The sequence below is a fragment of the Oryctolagus cuniculus genome, chromosome 12 (assembly GCF_964237555.1).
Source record: "Oryctolagus cuniculus chromosome 12, mOryCun1.1, whole genome shotgun sequence".
NCBI lineage: Eukaryota > Metazoa > Chordata > Mammalia > Lagomorpha > Leporidae > Oryctolagus > Oryctolagus cuniculus.
The window spans coordinates 99,193,255-99,211,470 of record NC_091443.1 but is presented as its reverse complement, the minus strand read 5'-3'; the positions used below and the strand labels follow the sequence as shown (position 1 = coordinate 99,211,470).

Below are 18,216 nucleotides of genomic sequence, written 5' to 3'. Positions count from 1 at the left end.
AAAGCAGGCTGCTCCAGGTGGCAGATGGAAGGGAAGGCTCTCGATATGGGGCAGATGGGAATCTACCTACTGATTGTTGACATTCAGATGAATACTGAAATACCACGAGGAGACGCATCATTTCTGCTACTCCAAAATCTAACAAAATGGTCTGACATTGTCCAACTGAATGAGCTTATTTGGTCTAGAAAACATAAACTGGAATGCAATTAATCCTAGGTTAACCTAGATCAAGAGGTTGGTAGGATTACAAAACAGGGTTCCTTTGTAACATCTAAGGACAACAGAAAAATCCCTTCTCAAACATCTGTGGTATTCCGAAAATCAGTTTGTGGAAATAGGTCGGAAGAGTTGCTGTTGCAAAGGTTCCGGCTCCACTGAGACGCTTTCTGACAGATTTTGGAGGCAGACAGATCTGACTTTTGAGCTTCAGATGTATTACTTAAGAGATGTCAGGGTGGGCACTGTTGCACAGCAGGTTAAGCTGCCTCATGCCATGCCCACACCTCATATCAAATTGCTGGTTAAGTCTAGCTACTCTGCTTCCGGTCCAGTTTCCTGCTAATGCATCCTAGAAGGCAGCAGATGATGGCTAAAGGTCTTTGGGCCCCCGACACTCACGTGGGACACCTACATGGAGCTCTGGGCTCCTTACTGCAGCCTGGCCCAACCCTGGCTGTTGTGGACATTTTGGGAATAAACCAGTGAATGGAAGACCTCCCCCCCTCTCTCTTGCTCTGCCTTTCAACAAGTAGATGAATTTTTTTTTTTAAATATAGAATTGTGTGATTGGGGCAAGTCTCATAATCTCTTGGCACCTCAGTTTCCTTACCCATTTTTTAAAAAAAATTATTTATTTTACTTGATTTACAGAAAGGGAGAGGCAGAAGGAGATCTTCCATCTGCTGGTTCACTCCCTAAATGGTCACAGTGGCCAGGGTTGGGCCAGGTGAAAGCCAGGAGTCAGAAGCTTCTTTCAGGTTACCCACGTGGGTGCAGGGGCCCAAGGACTAGGGCCGTCCTCTGCTGCTTTCTCAGGAGCATTAGCAGGGAGCTGGATTGGAAGTGGAGCAGCTGGGACTTGAACCAGCACCCATGTGGGATGCCTGCACTGCAGGTGGCAGCTTTATCTGCTAGAGTGTCCTCTAGTACCATAAAAATTAAAAACAGAGCATGAACTTGGCAGTGATGTGCTCACCAAAGAAGGCCAAGGAGGGGCTCACTTCCTTCACCAACGCTAGAGTGGGTCCCAGTCCAGAGCTAAGTGTCTGGGTCATCAAGATTGTGGATTTTTTTTTTTTTTTTTTTGACAGGCAGAGTGGACAGTGAGAGAGACAGACAGAGAGAAAGGTCTTCCTTTGCCTTTGGTTCACCCTCCAATGGCTGCTGCGGCCAGCGCACCACACTGATCCAAAGGCAGGAGCCAGATACTTCTCCTGGTCTCCCATGGGGTGCAGGGCCCAAGCACTTGGGCCATCCTCCACTGCACTCCTGGGCTATAGCAGAGAGCTGGCCTGGAAGAGGGGCAACCGGGACAGAATCTGGCGCCCCAAGTGGGACTAGAACCCGGTATGCCGGCGCCACAAGGCGGAGGTTTAGCCTATTGAGCCATGGCGCCGGCCAAGATTGGTGGATCTTGCCACTGACTTGCCTGTGAGCAGTCTTTGCCGACCCCAATTTAGCCATCTCCTACAGGATGCAAATGGATCACACACACATGCTCTTCCCCCATTCCCAACCATTAGCCTTTCTACTGGCTGCCACCAGAAGAAATATCAAATCTGTGACCCTGCATTAAGGATCAAATACTCTCATCCTGGGACCCAGCACTGTCCTTTGGCTCTTGCACCATTATCTTTAAACCACTAGACCTGCAAATGGAGGAACAGAAAAAGATGGTAATAAAATTTCCTGTTAGTGGAGCTGTAGACACCACTCATCAGGTGTTTGTGATCAGAGCACATTACCTCACTGCCTCCTTAAGCAGGGCACAAAAGGCACTAATGCTGAAGTGGAGTCCAAGGCCATAATTTACCCCTCACAGACATGACCTCATTCGGTACTCACAACGGCTATGTGAGTCACTGATGTAAGCAAGGAAACTGAGGCCCAGAGGCCCTCCCTGTGCCAGACACTGGGCAAGGCTCTAGGAATACAGAGAAGCAAGGTGCACATCCATCTTTGAGGCCCTTTGCAGGACTGGATGGACCCAACCACTTCTACCCCATCAAGGAAGCTCGGTGAGGTCTCTCTATTTGCATTCCTTTTTTTTTTTTTTTTTGACAGGCAGAGTGGACAGTGAGAGAGAGAGACAGAGAGAAAGGTCTTCCTTTGCCGTTGGTTCACCCTCCAAGGGCATCGCGCTGATCCGAAGCCAGGAGCCAGGTGCTTCTCCTGGTCTCCCATTGCATTCCTCTTACAAGCTCTTTGGTAGCAAAGGAAAGGTTTCTCTTGTGTTTTCAGTGCAACATCCAGCTTTCTGTGTAGTTCAACAACAGTCACTGATGGGTGATATTAATGACAGACCGAGGGAAAAGAGGCTCTTTCTCAACTGGGGAAATATCCTTGGCTATAACCTACTTGGCATCTTCTACCATCTCTCTAGTTAGAAGAATGTGTTGTTCAACGTCACGGACAAAAGTGAGTGAGCACTTTATTTTCATGATCAGAATTCAGGAGGGGACGGCAGCCAGGGTATTTGGAAGCTGAGAAGCTAAAGCCAACAGGGTGAATACAGGCCGCATGGCAGGGAGTGTGAGGCTGGAAGCTCAGCAAGTATTCATGGAAAGTATCCTGTGCGCCAAGTGTGGCCCATGACGGGACTCAGGGTGTCCAGGACCAGGGACCATCCTGAGGGCAGAAGTCTGTGCAGTGTCACCAAAGAAAGGGCTTGAGAAATGCTGAATGAAAAGATATATATATAAAAAAAAAAAAAAACACTTCTCAGCCCTGAAGACTCCAGTCCAACTGCATAATCCTGGGATTAGTGTGTTTCTCTTAATTTTAGGGCGCAGTGATGTCATAATTAGAAGCATGAGGAAGTAGGATGTCAAACAGTACATGTGGAAATGTGCTAAAATGCACCATTCCGGGCAGGCATCTGGCTCAGCAGTGACGCTGGTGCTTAGGACTATCACATCCCATGGCAGAGTGCCCGGATTCAACTCTTGTCTCTGCTTCTGATTCCTGCTAATGCACACCCTGGGAGGCAACATGCATATGACAACTTCAGCATCTGGGTCCCTGCCACCCATGTGGAAGACTCGGATTGATTTCCAGGCACCTGGCTTTGGCCTGGCCCTACGCTGGCTATTGTGGGCATCTGGAGAGTGAACCAGTGGATGGAAGACCTCTCTCTGCCTTTCAAACAAATATAATAGATAAATATATAAATTTTAAAAAATAGATGATTAATAAAATAAAATAAAATACATTATTCCGAGCTAAATGAACAAAACAAGAAACAGGACAACCTGCACAGTAAGCTTCCAGCTATATAAAAAAGAAAGGAAAAGGATATAATCGAGCCCACACGTTTTCTGGGATATGCAGAAAACATCTTTGAAAAAAATATTCAAGATACTAGTAACCTTCACTGCTTCTGGGAAGGAAGGGCTTGCACTCTTTGCCATATTGTACCTTTTGAATGTCTTATCACGTTCAAGCACTAAATAAATATCTCTACAGAATATTCAGTTTCTCCAGTGAATTGCAGGAGAAAAAGAAAAGGAAGGACCCTTGTGGTTTAAAAGAAACATAGAGGGTACAGCAACCAATCACAACGTGTGATCCTTATTTGAATCCTGATTCAAAAGAATTAAGGAAAAAAAGTTAATGGCATTTTTAAACAAGTAGGAATTTGAACAATGACTGGATATTTGATGATATTAAAGAATGATCGTTAATTTTTAAGTTTGAAACTGGATATTTAACAAAGGAACCAATTTCTGTGAGAGACATCAGGGAAATATTTATAGATGCACCCGAGAGAGTCTAAGTTGATTACAGCTAAAGTCGTGTGTGGAGACCCTGAGTGCAAGGAGTATTGGGGTTCACTAGACAATACTCAACTATACATCTTTAAAATTCCCACACTTAGAAGGTAATACATGAATGGGTGATGATTAGGACACAGGACAGAGGTCCCAGCTCTCTCCTCTTCCCAGCGCAGCCAAGTCCCCACTGACCTTGAGCTGATGAGTCACCTGTGGCAAATAGGCTTCAGCTGCTGCCAGCTACGGCCATTCCAGCAAGCGCTTAGGTCATGCAGATATCAATAAGAAAACGTCATGGTGCGCTCCAAAAACAAGCAAGCAAAAAAGAAGCAGAGAAGGTATTTTGGAGGGCTCCCTTTCATTAGTGTGAAAGTGTTAGTGTTGGCTACGTATACAAACAGGGTCTCAGGAAGGCAGAACACCAATGATGTCGACTAATTCCAACTCAACTACTATTTCTAAAACACACAGAAAGGAGTTGTGCAGGATACAAATAGGACCGGAAACCTCTGTCTGCCTCAAAGAGCTTAGAGTCCTGCACTGAGGTCTTTCAGACTCAGGCATCAAGTGACCTCCTCTAAGGGAGAAAACAAGTCCTGCTAGACCCCTCTGGTTAATTACTGTGTATTCAGCTCTCACACTGAAACTAAATTACTTGGGGTCGGCACTGTGGCATAGTAGGCTAAGCCTCTGCCTGCGGCGCCGGCATCCCGTATGAACACCGGTTCATGTCCCAGCTGCTCCTCTTCTGATCCAGCTCCCTGCTATGGCCAAGGAAAGAGGAAAATGGTCGAAGTGCTTGAGCTCCTGCACCCATGTGGGAGGCCCGGAAGAAGCTCCTGGCTCCTGGCTTTGGATTGGCCCAGCTCCAACCATTTTGGTCATTTGGGAAGTGAGCCAGCAGAAGAAGACCTTTTTCTCTGTCTGCCCTGCTCTCTCTGTAACTCTCCCTCTCAAACAAAAAAATAAAAATTTAAAAATAAATAAACAGCCGGCGCCACGGCTCAATAGGCTAATCCTCCGCCTAGCGGCGCCAGCACACCAGGTTCTAGTCCTGGTCGGGGCGCCGGATTCTGTCCCGGTTGCCCCTCTTCCAGGCCAGCTCTCTGCTGTGGCCAGGGAGTGCAGTGGAGGATGGCCCAAGTGCTTGGGCCCTGCACCCGATGGGAGACCAGGATAAGCACCTGGCTTCTGCCTTTGGATCAGCGCGGTGTGCCGGCCGCGGCGGCCATTGGTGGGTGAACCAAAGGCAAAGGAAGACCTTTCTCTCTGTCTCTCACTGTCCACTCTGCCTGTAAATAAACAAACAAACAATAAATTCAATTACTTTTATCCAGTCAGTCCTCACTTATTATACTATTTCTTCAAATGAACAAGAATGAACTTCTTTTAGCACTTTTATATATTTATGGAGACCAAAGCAATGTATAAATAAGCACAAATAAAATTACTCAACAAGTAAAATTCTGATGAATTTGTATTAATGAAGGAGATAGACACCATTTTCCAGAGCTGAAATGCCCAAGGTCAATGTCAAGAGCCCTGATTGTGCATACTGGCTGGTACAGCGCAACGATTCCATTCTCACATCTCTGTTCTCAGCTGGGGCCACTGCTGCAGCCTTCTCTGCCCAGCACTTGGTTTCATCATTTGGCTTCACTTGGTGCTTTTGAACCTTTCTTGTGCTAAGCCCAACTCTATTTTTCTCTATATGGGGGATTCCCTATTTCCAACTCGATAGAAATCCACACCCAAATGGGGGATACTAGGTCATGTGATATAATTGATATAATTAGGCATCCCAATGTTCCAGAACACGCTTTAAAAATATTTACAGGGGCTGGTGTTCTGGCATAGTGGGTAAAGCCTCCACTGGTGATGCTGGCATCCTGTAGGGGCACCTCTTCGTATCTTGGCTGCTCTACTTCAGATCCAGCTCCCTGATAACCCCTGGGAAAAGCAGAGAAGGATGACCCAAGTGTTTAGGTGTTTAGGCCCCTGCTACCCATGTGAGAGACCTGGATGAAGCTCCTGGCTCCTCGCTTTGGCCTGGCTCAGCCCTGACCATTGTATATATCTGGAGGGTAAACCAGAGATGGAAGATCTCTTTCTCTCTAAGTTTTATATATATATATATATATATATATATATATATATATATATATATAAATAACTTGGACTTTGAATAAATAAATAAATCTTAGGAAAAAAATCTAATTACCATTAACATGAAACCAAAAAAGACTGAGTGTTCTTAATCTAACAAGAACTCAAGGAACCTCAAGAACATAGTCCTAGTCCTGAATTAGGAAATTCACAACGAAAGGTGAAAATGATGACGCTACGTGGACAGCGGGGACTCAGATGAGAAGTCACATTCTCTCTCAGAAACAATCTCAGCCATCACCTGCCATGCCAGATCACGCATTTAATCAGCATAAATACTTGTCTCAAAAGAACGGATGTGCAAACACAGCCGTGGGACCTCACTAACTCCTGCAGACTGACTCAGCCTCCTCCCACTCCTCAGTCCTTAGAACCACAATGCGACACTTCAGATATGACAAACGCAGACCCCACAGCATCAAAACACACTTTCTAATATCAGTGCACATCACTGTAAGACGCAAAAACTGCATTATCGACATCGTGTGGTCCATACCATCCAAAGACTGGGCACAAAACCCCACCAAATGATGTCACTGCCAGGTTAGCGGGACTACATGAATGGCCTGCATTTCCACCAAGAGAGGAGCTGGCACCGTTGGAAAAAAACCTGAAAAACAGAATCCCTCTTTGAATATTACCCTCTACTTTTGGCCCTCCCAAACCTTCCTACCAAACCAAATACATTCACTTTAAAAGGTTCTATTTATTCTGAGATATTGATCTTCCAACATTTTTGGTGCTAAAATATCTCTTCTTCAATGAAACAATGATGATGAAAGACACACAGGGCTTTTGTGATTTCTTATCTGAAAAAGTTAAAAGTCGGCAATCCTATGTTGGACTTCCTGATATTTGTTTCTTCCTGCCCTGAATAACATGACTAAGTAAATATTCACAAACACATGCCCACAGTAATTGTGAACAAATGGGGGCAATTTTTTCAAACTTCTATCTCTTTTATCCAAGAGAGACTTGCAAAAGAGTAACTGATAACACACACCCCTGGCTTCACATTACATAATACAGTAGCAAAGGTAGAACCGATAGTGTGGACATGCAGCCAAGACCAGAACGCAATGACTCTAGATTAACCTGGCTGACTAACATCTTAAACATTCAATTCCATTTCAAGGTGACTCTAAATCAGACACGGAGGTAAATAAAAGCAAGATGAAAGTGAAGTCATAGTCACAGAAAAGAGAAAAAACAAACCAGCCCAATACTGCAATAGGCAAAACCTGAGAGAGCAATAGAAAAAGAATCACACTTAAATCAGTGTGGTTATTTCGTTATTTTTTTATTTTTTATTATTTTTTTTTTGACAGGCAGAGTGGACAGTGAGAGAGAGAGACAGAAAGGTCTTCCTTTGCCGTTGGTTCACCCTCCAATGGCCGCCACGGCTGGCGCGCTGTGGCCGGCGCACCGCGCTGATCCGATGGCAGGAGCCAGGTACTTATCCTGGTCTCCCATGGGGTGCAGGGCCCAAGGACTTAGGCCATCCTCCACTGCACTCCTGGCCACAGCAGAGAGCTGGCCTGGAAGAGGGGCAACCGGGACAGAATCCGGCGCCCCGACCGGGACTAGAACCCGGTGTGCCGGCGCCGCAAGGCGGAGGATTAGCCTAGTGAGCCGCAGCGCTGGCTGGTTATTTTGTTATTTAAAAGACAAGCACAGTCATAGAAAATGCTAATGTGAAAAACCTTGTGAACGCTCATATGAGAGCCAACACCAGTGAAAGACTTTGTCAGCAAGGCCAGCGGACAATCAGGCCTTGGAGGAGATTTGGAGCTCTCGGGAAATACTTCCAAGGAGAGTGACGAAGATGATGCATAGGTTTGGGAAAGACGCTTTACAGAGGTGTGGGTGAGAGAAAAGATGGGGTGGGGTACTTTATAAAGCTTCTCAAACAGGAAGGCCGGTGAGGCTGGACAGGGCTCCCCTCTAATGCTCAGAGGTGAGAACACAGCAGGTGTTGTGGTGCAGGAGACAGGGTTAGCTGCCACAGATACGCTGGACATGTGTAGTAGGGAAACAAGGAGGCTTCTGTGGAGACCAGAGAGAAAACAGCAAAGTTCCCTTGTTAATTCCAGCACATTCTGCCTAGAGGGCAAGGCCAACGGCCCGAAGTCTTAAGTGCTCCTCATCTCTCCATCACCCCGGCTCCTTGGGGAATGGCTTTCAGGAGAAGCCCTACCTCACCCGGCCTCTCCTCAGGCTTCCGGCTACAGGACCTGGAGAAGACAAACATTTGCCTCCCAGAGAGCCACAGAAGCTTTAGTAGAAGCTGCTGCCTAAATCAGACTGGCTCTTAGCATCCTTAGGAACAGAAAATAGATACCTAAAATAGGTGGGCTTCAGAAGAAGTGATGTGGAAACTCTCCATACTGCCAGGACATAGTAAGTGACAAAAAGCAAGGTTCCAAATAGCATGCATATAGGTGCAACCATTTGTGTAGACATGTGTGTTTGCGTGTGTGTGTGTACAGAATATTCACAGGAATTTACTTCTGGATGTATAAAACATCTCGGAAGGGCACGAGCCACCTCTGAAGGATGAAGACATCAGGAAAATGCAGCTTGCCTCTGAGAGGCAAAACGAGGTAGCAGAGGTCAGGGGTGGACAGAGCTGCATTTACTACCCAATCTTTCACCACGTGAATGCATTGGTTATATATATAAATTAGAGTTGAAAACACCAAAAATCATAAAAATTTTAAATAGAAACAATTTGAAAACAAAATTATCTTTGCAGCAAACCAAACACACTCGTTAATCGGGTCAACTGTGCTTCTGTCACACACCAGATGCCTGGTTCGTTGCCCTTAATGAACATTCATTTAAAGACAACAAAGGGAAATCAAAAACCAGGCAAACCCCAGGGTATCAATGTTCCATTTTTTAATGAGCTTTTTTTTTTTTTTTTACATGATGGCTACTTAACTCCGGCAAAAGATCAGAAAATGGGTCCCCGTGTAAGAAGCCACCACCCAACTGGGTCCAGTGCACATGCTTCACGGGTAACAGTGGCGCTCACCATCTGTCACACTAGCCAGTTGGTAAACAGAAATGTTTAATCCCCAAACATGATGGCCTGGAATCAAGACAACAAAAAGAAATCTGCAGAACTTTTAAGGGTGACAGTGTTAGCACCTGTGTGTTATCAATACAGAAACAGCAGCACAGGGGTTAAAAAATCCTTAATCACATGCTGGGCCAAAGGGCTGGACCCGGCCTGCGTGTGGCTCACTTGGTTAATCCTCTGCCTGTGGCACCAGCATCCCATATGGGTGCCAGGTTCTAGTCCCGGTTGCTCCTCTTCCAGTCCAGCTCTCTGCTGTGGCCCGGGAGGGCAGTGGAGGATGGCCTAAGTGCTTGGGCCCTGCACCCGCACGGGAGACCAGAAGGAAGCACCTGGCTCCTGGCTTCTGATCAGCGCAGTGCTGGCTGTAGCTGCCATTTGGGGAGTGAACCAACAGAAGGAAGACCTTTGTCACTGTCTCTCTCCCATTGTCTATAACTCTGTCAAAAAAAAAAAAAAAAAAAAAAAAGGGCTGGGCCATGAAAAGCTGATGTGAAATCCTGATGCCAGACCACATCAAGAGGCACCCTGCACTCCCAGCACCCTCTATTCCTGGGGTGAGTTTAGCCCAGAATGAAATAGGAAAACCTAAACACTTCATGCTGCACGTCACTCACACTCTTAAATTGGTCAAGTAGTACTCAAAACACACAACACAATAAGAATCAGAATATTATAAGCAGCAGGACATGCCCTTTCATTATATTGCAAGTGTCTCTTGACTGGAGCTTCTCAAAGAGCCAAATTTTAGGCAAGAAATAAGACAGACTTTCCTCTATCTTCTATACCAAATAAATTATGTTGTGCTTAGGGTAGAAGTTCTGCATGAGGGCTGTGGGAACCAGTATGCTGTTGGTGGGCCCAGCTACAGTTACCAGGAGAAAGCTGTATGAAAGAAGCAAGGAATAACAGCAAGGGAGAAGCCCCCCCACCAACACGTTCAGAGGAAAAGACAGCAAGAGGAAAAGGGGACCACGCTGATACAAAAGCAGAGAAACAAAAAACTACTCTGAAAAGGCCGAGGAGCTAGGATAGCCTATACAAAAAAAATAAATAAATAAAAATAAAAATAAAAAATCAAAACTCAGAATCAACTCTTCAGAAAAATAAAGCAAAAGAAAGGGCCAATCAAGGAATACTTCTAATCTCCATGTCAATCTAGACTGGATTTCTGCAAAAGAATAAAGATGACAGGCATCTTTCCATTATAAGTGAGGAGGCTAGCAAACTGAGAGGGGCCAGTAGTCACAGTGTGAAGGAGATAAAGGAATTGAAAGTACAAAGCTAAAATGAGTGGGAAAAGACCATTCCACTGCACTTGCCATCTGGTTTATTTCAAGTTCTCGGAAAGAACAGGAAAAATGCAAATAAACCAGTGAACAAGACGGATCACCAGCAAGAGGCACTCACACACTTCTGTTTCTGGCAGGCCAGGCAGACTTGCTGGTGCTCCCCCTACTCCAATGACTAAGGAACTTGCTTAAATGCATTTGACACACGATCCTTGGACTTCCGAAAGGCACTTAATACAGTGGCTCATGAAATCTTAATCTAAAAATGTTCATACATTTATAATCAAGCTGCACCACACTGACAACTGGGAGCAAGGCTGAACAGGGAGTGCATATTTGGAAGGACATCGTGGAGAGTAGCATCATCAAGGACTCTGTTTACCAACTGAAGGTCCTTCTCCCCCTTTTAAAGAGAATACAAAATATGTGTATCTCAAAAGAGTATGATTTCAAGGGAAGGTATAACACAGAAACTGAATTACCTGATTCAATAAAAGATGGAAAAATAAATAAGAAAATGGAATGTGACTTGGAAACTCTGCAGATGTCTCTGATAAAATGAAATCTGGAATACATTTAATGAATTGGGTAGGAGAGAGGCAAGGGAAGAACTCAGCTCTTAGTAGAAAATACTGAGTGCTATGGGGCCAGTGTCGTGTGCGGTGCAGCAGGTTAAGCTGCTGTGTGCCATGCTGGCAGCCCGCACCAGAGCACTGGAATGAGTCCTGGGTGCTCTGCTTCCAGTCCAGCTCCCAGCTTACGTGCCTGGGAAAGCAGTGAAAGATGGCTAAAGTGGGCCCCTGCCATCCACGTGGGAGACCTGGATGGAGCTCCTGGCTTGGGCCTTGACCGGCCCTGGCCGTTGTGGGCATTTGGTGGAGTAGACCAGAGGATGAAAGATCTCAACCTCTGTCTCTCTCCTTCTCTATCTCCTCCTCCCCTGTCATCCTGACTTTCAAATAAATAAATCTTTTAAAAAAAAAATGCGTGGTTGGCCGGCACCGTAGCTCAATAGGCTAATCCTCCACCTAGCGGCGCCGGCATACCAGGTTCTAGTCCCGGTCGGGGCGCCGGATTCTGTCCCCGTTGCCCCCCTTCCAGACCAGCTCTCTGCTGTGGCCAGGGAGTGCAGTGGAGGATGGCCCAGGTGCTTGGGCCCTGCACCCCACGGGAGACCAGGATAAGCACCTGGCTCCTGCCTTCGGATCAGCGCGGTGCGCCGCCCGCAGCGCGCCAGCCGTGGCGGCCATTGGAGGGTGAACCAACGGCAAAGGAAGACCTTTCTCTCTGTCTCTCTCTCTCACTGTCCACTCTGCCTGTCAAAAAAAACAAAGCAAAACAAAAAACCTAGTAGTTCCTGTCTGTCAGGCACTAAGTACTTCAGACAGAGCAACTCACGCACCCCTCAAAAAAAAAAAAAAAACCTTCTAAAGGAAATAGCATTATTATTACGGTTTCAAAGGTAAGGAAACAGGCACACATGCAGAGAGCTTTAGTATTGTGCCAGTGTTTACACAGCCAGCAAAAGGCAGGGCAAGGATTTAAATCCAGGCATTTAGGCACCAAAATCTGTGCTCTTATTCTCTGGGTTCCTGTAGGGTGAGAGAACTAAGCTGGGAGTGAATTACAAGTCATGCCAGCACTGGCCAGATCCAGGGTCCAACAATCAACCCTTAGTCCCAACTCTGACCATCAGCCAGACTGGGACCACCCCCATCCTGTTTCCTCACCTGTGTGCTCAGGAAACTCAATTAGATGGGCTTTCTCTAAAGTGTCCAGTCCATGCCAACGATCAGCAGTCAGCAGTACATGGGCTGATCTGCTTTCTGATGGACTAGTCCAAGGTTGACTGATCCCCAAACACACAGCAAGATGTGTTAAGAGTCCTTCTGTCTCAGAGTCCTGACCTTCAGGAAATTTTGTCCTCTCCATTCAGGCCAGTGGCAGAGGGAGAGAAGGGGCAAGCAGACGCTATCTGTTTTGGGCCCTGCTTAAAGTTGCTGTGATGAACTGGCCCTCAGAAAGCTCAGGTGCACATCACACTGATTCTGCCAAATCTGCCATCCTCTCGAGATCGCTCTGCTGGGCTCCTGGACTGCGGGTGAAACTGACAAACTGGAGGTGCTGCAACCAACGCAGGGGAACTGCCAAGGATAAGAGCCTGGGCGGTTCAAATTAAGGAGCTTCACAGCGGCGAAATAAACCTGTCTTTTGGTAAACACCCATTCTCTTTGCTAACACTCTGGAGAGCTGAACCTCCCAGTTCATGACGGGTGAACTGGACATCAGCATCCACGTTGAACCTGGTGGACCCCGAGGTAACTTCCCCCAGCCAGGCATTCAGGGTCACCCAGAGTGGACGGAGAAAGGCTCTACGGATGGGGCATGCAGTCCTCCCTTGGGAATCCTCCCCGAGCATCCTGCACAGGTGGCTGTCCCCGGGCTCTGCCTGGACACTTCCAAGGTCGAGGCGCCAGCTGCGTGTCCTGGCAGGCACTCCCTTCCCCTGCTGGGCAGTTCTCGCTGTGGGGGAAGCCCACGAAGCTCCTAGAACAGTGCCCCGCAAGGAGCCCAGCTCAGTAAGTGCGCCTCCAATGGACCAACACCGGCCTCCTGGAACTTGAACTCATTGGTCCTGGATGCGTCTCCGGAGCCCGGAAACACGGAGGCCTCTCAGGCACCCGGGGCCCCTCGGCCCTCTCCCTCCAGGTGGGGGTCCCGGACCTTCTCCACCAAACCTGGACCAGCAGACCCCTCCCCAGGCCCCAGAGGCCCCAGCGGGGCGCATCCACCGGCGGACAGTACCAGGAGGCCGCGGCGGCGGTTGTCCAAACCTCTTCCCCGGGGCGGGAGGGGACAAAGGGCTCCCGAGAAGGCGGACCCCACTGAGGTGTCGGCTGCCCCTGCCACTATCAAGCCGGCCCTGGGGAACCCCGCGGCGCCAGGTGACAGGCCCCCGAGAATCCCCAAGGATCCGGGGCTCTCAGGCTGCGGCGCGGTGGGCCGAGCCACGCCGGGGACCGCGGGGCTCAAGGGCTTGGCCTGGCGGATCTAAGGCGCGATCCCCGCTCCGCGTAGCTCGCTCGGTCGCGGCTTTACCTGTGCGTGGTTGACCACAGCGGCCCAGCTCGCTCCTACTCAGCTTCCTGTAGCTCCGCGGCTGCCGGCTGCGCTCATGGAAATGCAGCCGGAACCCCTGGCCAGAGCAGCTCCCGCCGCTACCGGCCCCGCCCAGGCAACTGCCGCCACGCCCCTGACGACCGCCTCTACCACGCCCCCAACCGCGAAAACCTGCCTATTCATTGGGCATCCCAGCCGCTACTCTACTCGCCTTGTGCACTTAGTGCAATCGGGGGGCAGTTCATTGGTCAAAAGAGCTGCTTCTCAGAGTAGAGCCGGGACCCTTAAGCGGAGAGCTCCCCCACAATTGGTTGCTTTTGTCGTCCTCGGCCCGTAGGCCAACACGCTATTGGATAACGCCCGCCCGGAGGGGATGAGGGGGCGGGGAAAAGGGAGGAGGGCCAGAAGATGGGTTGTGTTGGATGTGGATGGGGGCGGGGTGGGCGGCAGGGGCAATTATGACCGCAGGCTGGTTTAGGGGTTGGGTAAGGTCAGGTGTCCTCTGGGGTTGGGAGGAGGAAGGTCGGCTGGTGGCCCAGCTGCGGGGTTCTGGTGGGTCCAGGCCGATGGAGTGGCTCACCTGTGTAGGCCAGGACGCAGGTAGCAAATTTGGGGATCATGCCCTGGGAGAGGACCAGGGTGGGGAGGAGCCGGGGTTAGTGAGTCACCAGGAGGAAATGAAAGGGTGTGGAGGTAGAGGCTGGCCCATTCCAGCTGGGGAAGAGGGATGGGGCCGGGCTGGACACATGTGGACCTCAGTTACTGTCCCGCTGTTATTTCAGTCCTTAACTAACCTTCACCCCGTTGGTGGCCACCTGGAAGTATGTAGTTTTGGAATCAGGGCTAGAACTGAGGCTTGGGACTGGTTGTGTGGCCTTGAACAAGTCGCTTAACCTTTCTGCATGCATTTTCATTTCTTTCTTTTGCAACTGGGGTAATCTAGTAGTTCCTGATGATTAAATGGGGCTGTTAAACATTAACAGTGCCTAGCATTTCGTAGGCATTCAATCAAGACTGATTGTTCATTCACTCTCCCATCTTTCCATGGAACCAGGCCCAGTTCTAAAATTCTGAGCCTGCAATTGCTTTTGCAATGGCACGTGCATTTCCAAGAATAGAATTCTTGAGTGACATGAAATACAACCCTGTGAGGCAGACAGGGCCGCACTGCCAAGGCACAGTAGGGCTGGGAGCCGGAGAGCTGGGAGATCCAGCCACAGATGGGAAGTAGCATTTGTAGCTAAGTTAAAATTTTTTTCCAACACAGTTCTGGGTTGTGTCAAGGAAAAATAGCTTGTCCCGAATTTCATGAGAATGACCAAATAACATCCTTTGAAGGCTGATCAGCACTGGATCAGAACCGCTACATGAAACCTGAGAAACTCCTAAAACCCATTCCCCAGAATGGATATCGCAGAGTATGCTCAGACAGAGCCACTCAGGCCTGCATTCCGCATCAAAGAACACATGAAAGAACACAGATCGGAGTGAGTGAGGGGAAAGAATTCCTTGCCACTGCTGTGCTACATTTGTCATGTAATAATAATAATTTTTAAAAAGCTTCATTTCAGCTTTTATTTCTCTGTATCTTTTTTCATCTTAGGAAAGAAAAACCCCAACTTTGGTAACAGGATTCCAGTGAGGAATTCCGGTCGTTCTGATGCTTTGCATGAAACACTTTGAACTTTCAGAAAAGAGCTTTAGATTTGTTGGCAGGTAAGTATGTGAGGTAATGCATATTTTAACTAGCTTGAATTTAACCATTCCACAATGTGTGTATGTGTATATATACCAGAACTTGTGTATATCATAGCTATATACAATTTTACTTAAAGTAAATAATTATTAACATTTTACAAATAGATTGGATGCCAATGAGGGATGTGTGTGTGTGTTTGTGTGTGTGCGCCCATGTGCACAGGCACCTGTGTGAATACATATGGTTCTGATCCACAATTTTATGCTCCTTGTCTTTAAATAAAGCTACTTGGTGCCCATACACATATCCGTATGCAACAGGCCCAGCCCCATAAAGGTTTGCTTCTGTATCTATTTGCTCAGGGAGATTGAAATATCTTTCTAGACCCTGAAAAGCATGAAATGGCTTCTGAGACTTGGGATGCTTTTGCCAGCTTGATTCAGAGCCACAGAAAACAGCTGTTGGGAATAAGTTACAGATGGGTTCATCGTTGTGCAAATAGAGTTCCCCTCCCCTCTCCGGAACATAGGACCAGCCAAGAGCTCCAGAAAAGGACGTCTGTCCAGTGCAGGAGTCCGAGAGCACAGCTGTGTCACAGAGGCTTGAGAAGAGGTGCAGACTGAGCCCAGGCACAGGAGGAAGAGTGCGAGCACACGTGCGTCTTGGAAGCTCTGGCTGACTTCGAGAAGGACCGATTACCATTTTCCAGCACACAGAATGCTTTCTTATTTGTGTCTGATTTCTGTTTCTTCCCTTCTGCTCTGGCTCTTGCCAGATATTTAATAATGTGATTTTCTATTTAATCACATTTTCTCACTCTACAGAGCACTTCCGTGGGAGGTCATTTAGGAGATGGAATGGACTTATTTTTGCCTTCAATTTTAGTAGCTTGTTGGAACGGAGTATTTGATAAGCCTTGGCCTGGGTTAACTAGGTGTTGGGATATGACCATAAAGGGCATTTCTGAAAGTGTGAGAGTGCTTTGTTACAAAGACCGGAGAAGGCAGGCACCTTACCCACATTCTAGGTTGGCTAAAGCTCCAGGACCACACGAAGGTAGGACTGGATTCAACTCAATGGGGGCCTCCCATCAGGGATTCGTGAGAAAAGTCCTCAAGGTCCTCCGGGAGACAGCAGGGCGCAGTGGGCAGGCAGATGGGGGCTCTGTTTATTCTCTTCGGGCAAAACCAGCCATTCGTCGAGTACGTCAGCTTATTCGGTATCAGTTTATTCTCCATCCTCAGGAGATGGCTGGGAGCAACCAGCTCTGGAAGCTCTGCTGTGGAGGCCTGAATGCTGGCTGTGCCCTCAGTAGCCTTGTGACTTTGGGGAAGTATGGCACCTTTCTGTGCAGTACTTTCTTCTGTAAAATGCAGTTTGCAGTGATGTGCTTCCCTCCAGGGGTCCTGTGAGTAGCAGATGAGTTCACGGATATAAAATGCATCAAAGCGTGCTTGGCCCATGCTTTTAGTAAATGTTTGCCATAGTCCTTATAGGAGTCCATTTAAGACCCTTCCTAAGGTGCTAACTCATTTTCCAGGTTCTGTCTTTCAGAAGTGGTGAGTGTATCTAAAGGGCATGATTTTTAGAGCAGCTTTAGGTTGACACAAAACTGAGCAGAAAGTACAGAGCTCCAGCACACGTAAGATTTTTTTGTCACTAGCAAAATGTACCCGCTGGTGAGAGACACTTTCCTTTGGGACTGTTCTCGCAGGAGGAGGGTTCAGAGGACTGAGCTAAGCTACATAATCAACAAACCACTGTGCGGGACACGGGAATGGATGAGGCTGAGAGGATAATACACGAAGTTGCAGCCTGTTTGAGAATTTTCCCTGAAGGCCTGGCTGTGGTACAGACTGAGGACTCCAGTGTGGCCCTCTGCTGCCAAACCCACTGCCGCTCGTGTGCAGCCCAGGTGGAGGATGCAAACGCCCTGTGCCCAGGCCTTCTGTCCAGCTTCTTATGAATGATGTGTCTGGAACTTCCAAGTCTCAGCATGCAGTATATTGTTCCGTGAGGACAAACTGTGACGAAATTCAAGGATTTGGCTCGTTTTATTGTTGGAAAAGCTTCCTGCTGGCCAGTCAAAATGGTGATAAGTCACTTTGTCTATGATTTGGGCTGCTTCCTTAAGTCTGTACGTGAGCTTGTCTATAATAAAATCATGGGATAGACAATCCTGGCTTATTCCTGTTGCCCTGGAAAAACTTTAATGGTGCCCTCACTTTAGGGTGACTCTCAGATGATATCAATTTGGATAATAAATGTTAGAATAATCCTTAAATATACAGAGAATCTAGCACAGAAAATGCTTCTCTCTCTCTCTCTCTCTCTCTCTCTCACACACACACACACACACACTCACTGTGGAAAGGTGTTCCAGTATTATCGTAAGATACATGCAGAGTATCAGACACTTGGCTAGCTGAAGATGACCTCTTAGTCACTGTGCATTTCTCTTCTTGACATCAACCTTAATAACAGCAATCAAAATTGAATTCTTCATGCTGTCAATTCCAAAGGAGTCAAAAATTGTGTGTTAAATAAATGCATCCCAACCCTGTCCTGTGCGATTTCATGGTATTGGGCTACTGAAAGCTCTTTATATCCTTCCAGACACTCCATAGAGCTTTACCATATATTTAAGTTAATTGACAAGACGATAAACATTTTTACTAAGTAAGATTTTTACTAAGTTCTAGAGAGAGGGAAGCACAGGGCAAAGTCCCATCTGCACATGGGTTGGAATATAGGACAAAGGATACCTGAGGAGATGAGTCAAAAGACTAAGCAATGAGCAACAGAGTACAATCAATGTCATAAATAATTATTCAGAGGAGGGAGCAAGATGTTCTGACTCAA

The 18,216-nt window shown here is 47.5% G+C and overlaps 1 protein-coding gene and 1 long non-coding RNA gene across 4 annotated transcripts in view; one reads left to right on the top strand and one right to left on the bottom strand.

Annotated features, from left to right (window-relative positions):
- Positions 1–13,780, bottom strand: part of ABHD2 (abhydrolase domain containing 2, acylglycerol lipase) — a 119,705-nt gene extending 105,925 nt beyond the window's left edge. The window contains exon 1 of the mRNA XM_070054523.1: positions 13,635–13,780. The gene's annotated coding sequence lies outside the window, so the exon portion shown is untranslated. The remainder of the gene's footprint in view (positions 1–13,634) is intronic.
- A 146-nt stretch (positions 13,781–13,926) lies between these two features.
- Positions 13,927–17,654, top strand: LOC103352501 (uncharacterized). 3 transcript variants are annotated; one of them, XR_007914804.2, is made up of 4 exons: positions 13,927–14,255; positions 14,994–15,142; positions 15,259–15,371; positions 15,884–17,654. It is a non-coding gene; the product is annotated as an uncharacterized lncRNA (long non-coding RNA). The 3 variants fall into 3 exon arrangements; XR_519948.4 differs by having other exon boundaries at positions 14,923–15,142; XR_519947.4 differs by having other exon boundaries at positions 14,923–15,142; positions 15,739–17,654.
- The last annotated feature ends 562 nt before the right edge of the window (positions 17,655–18,216 follow it).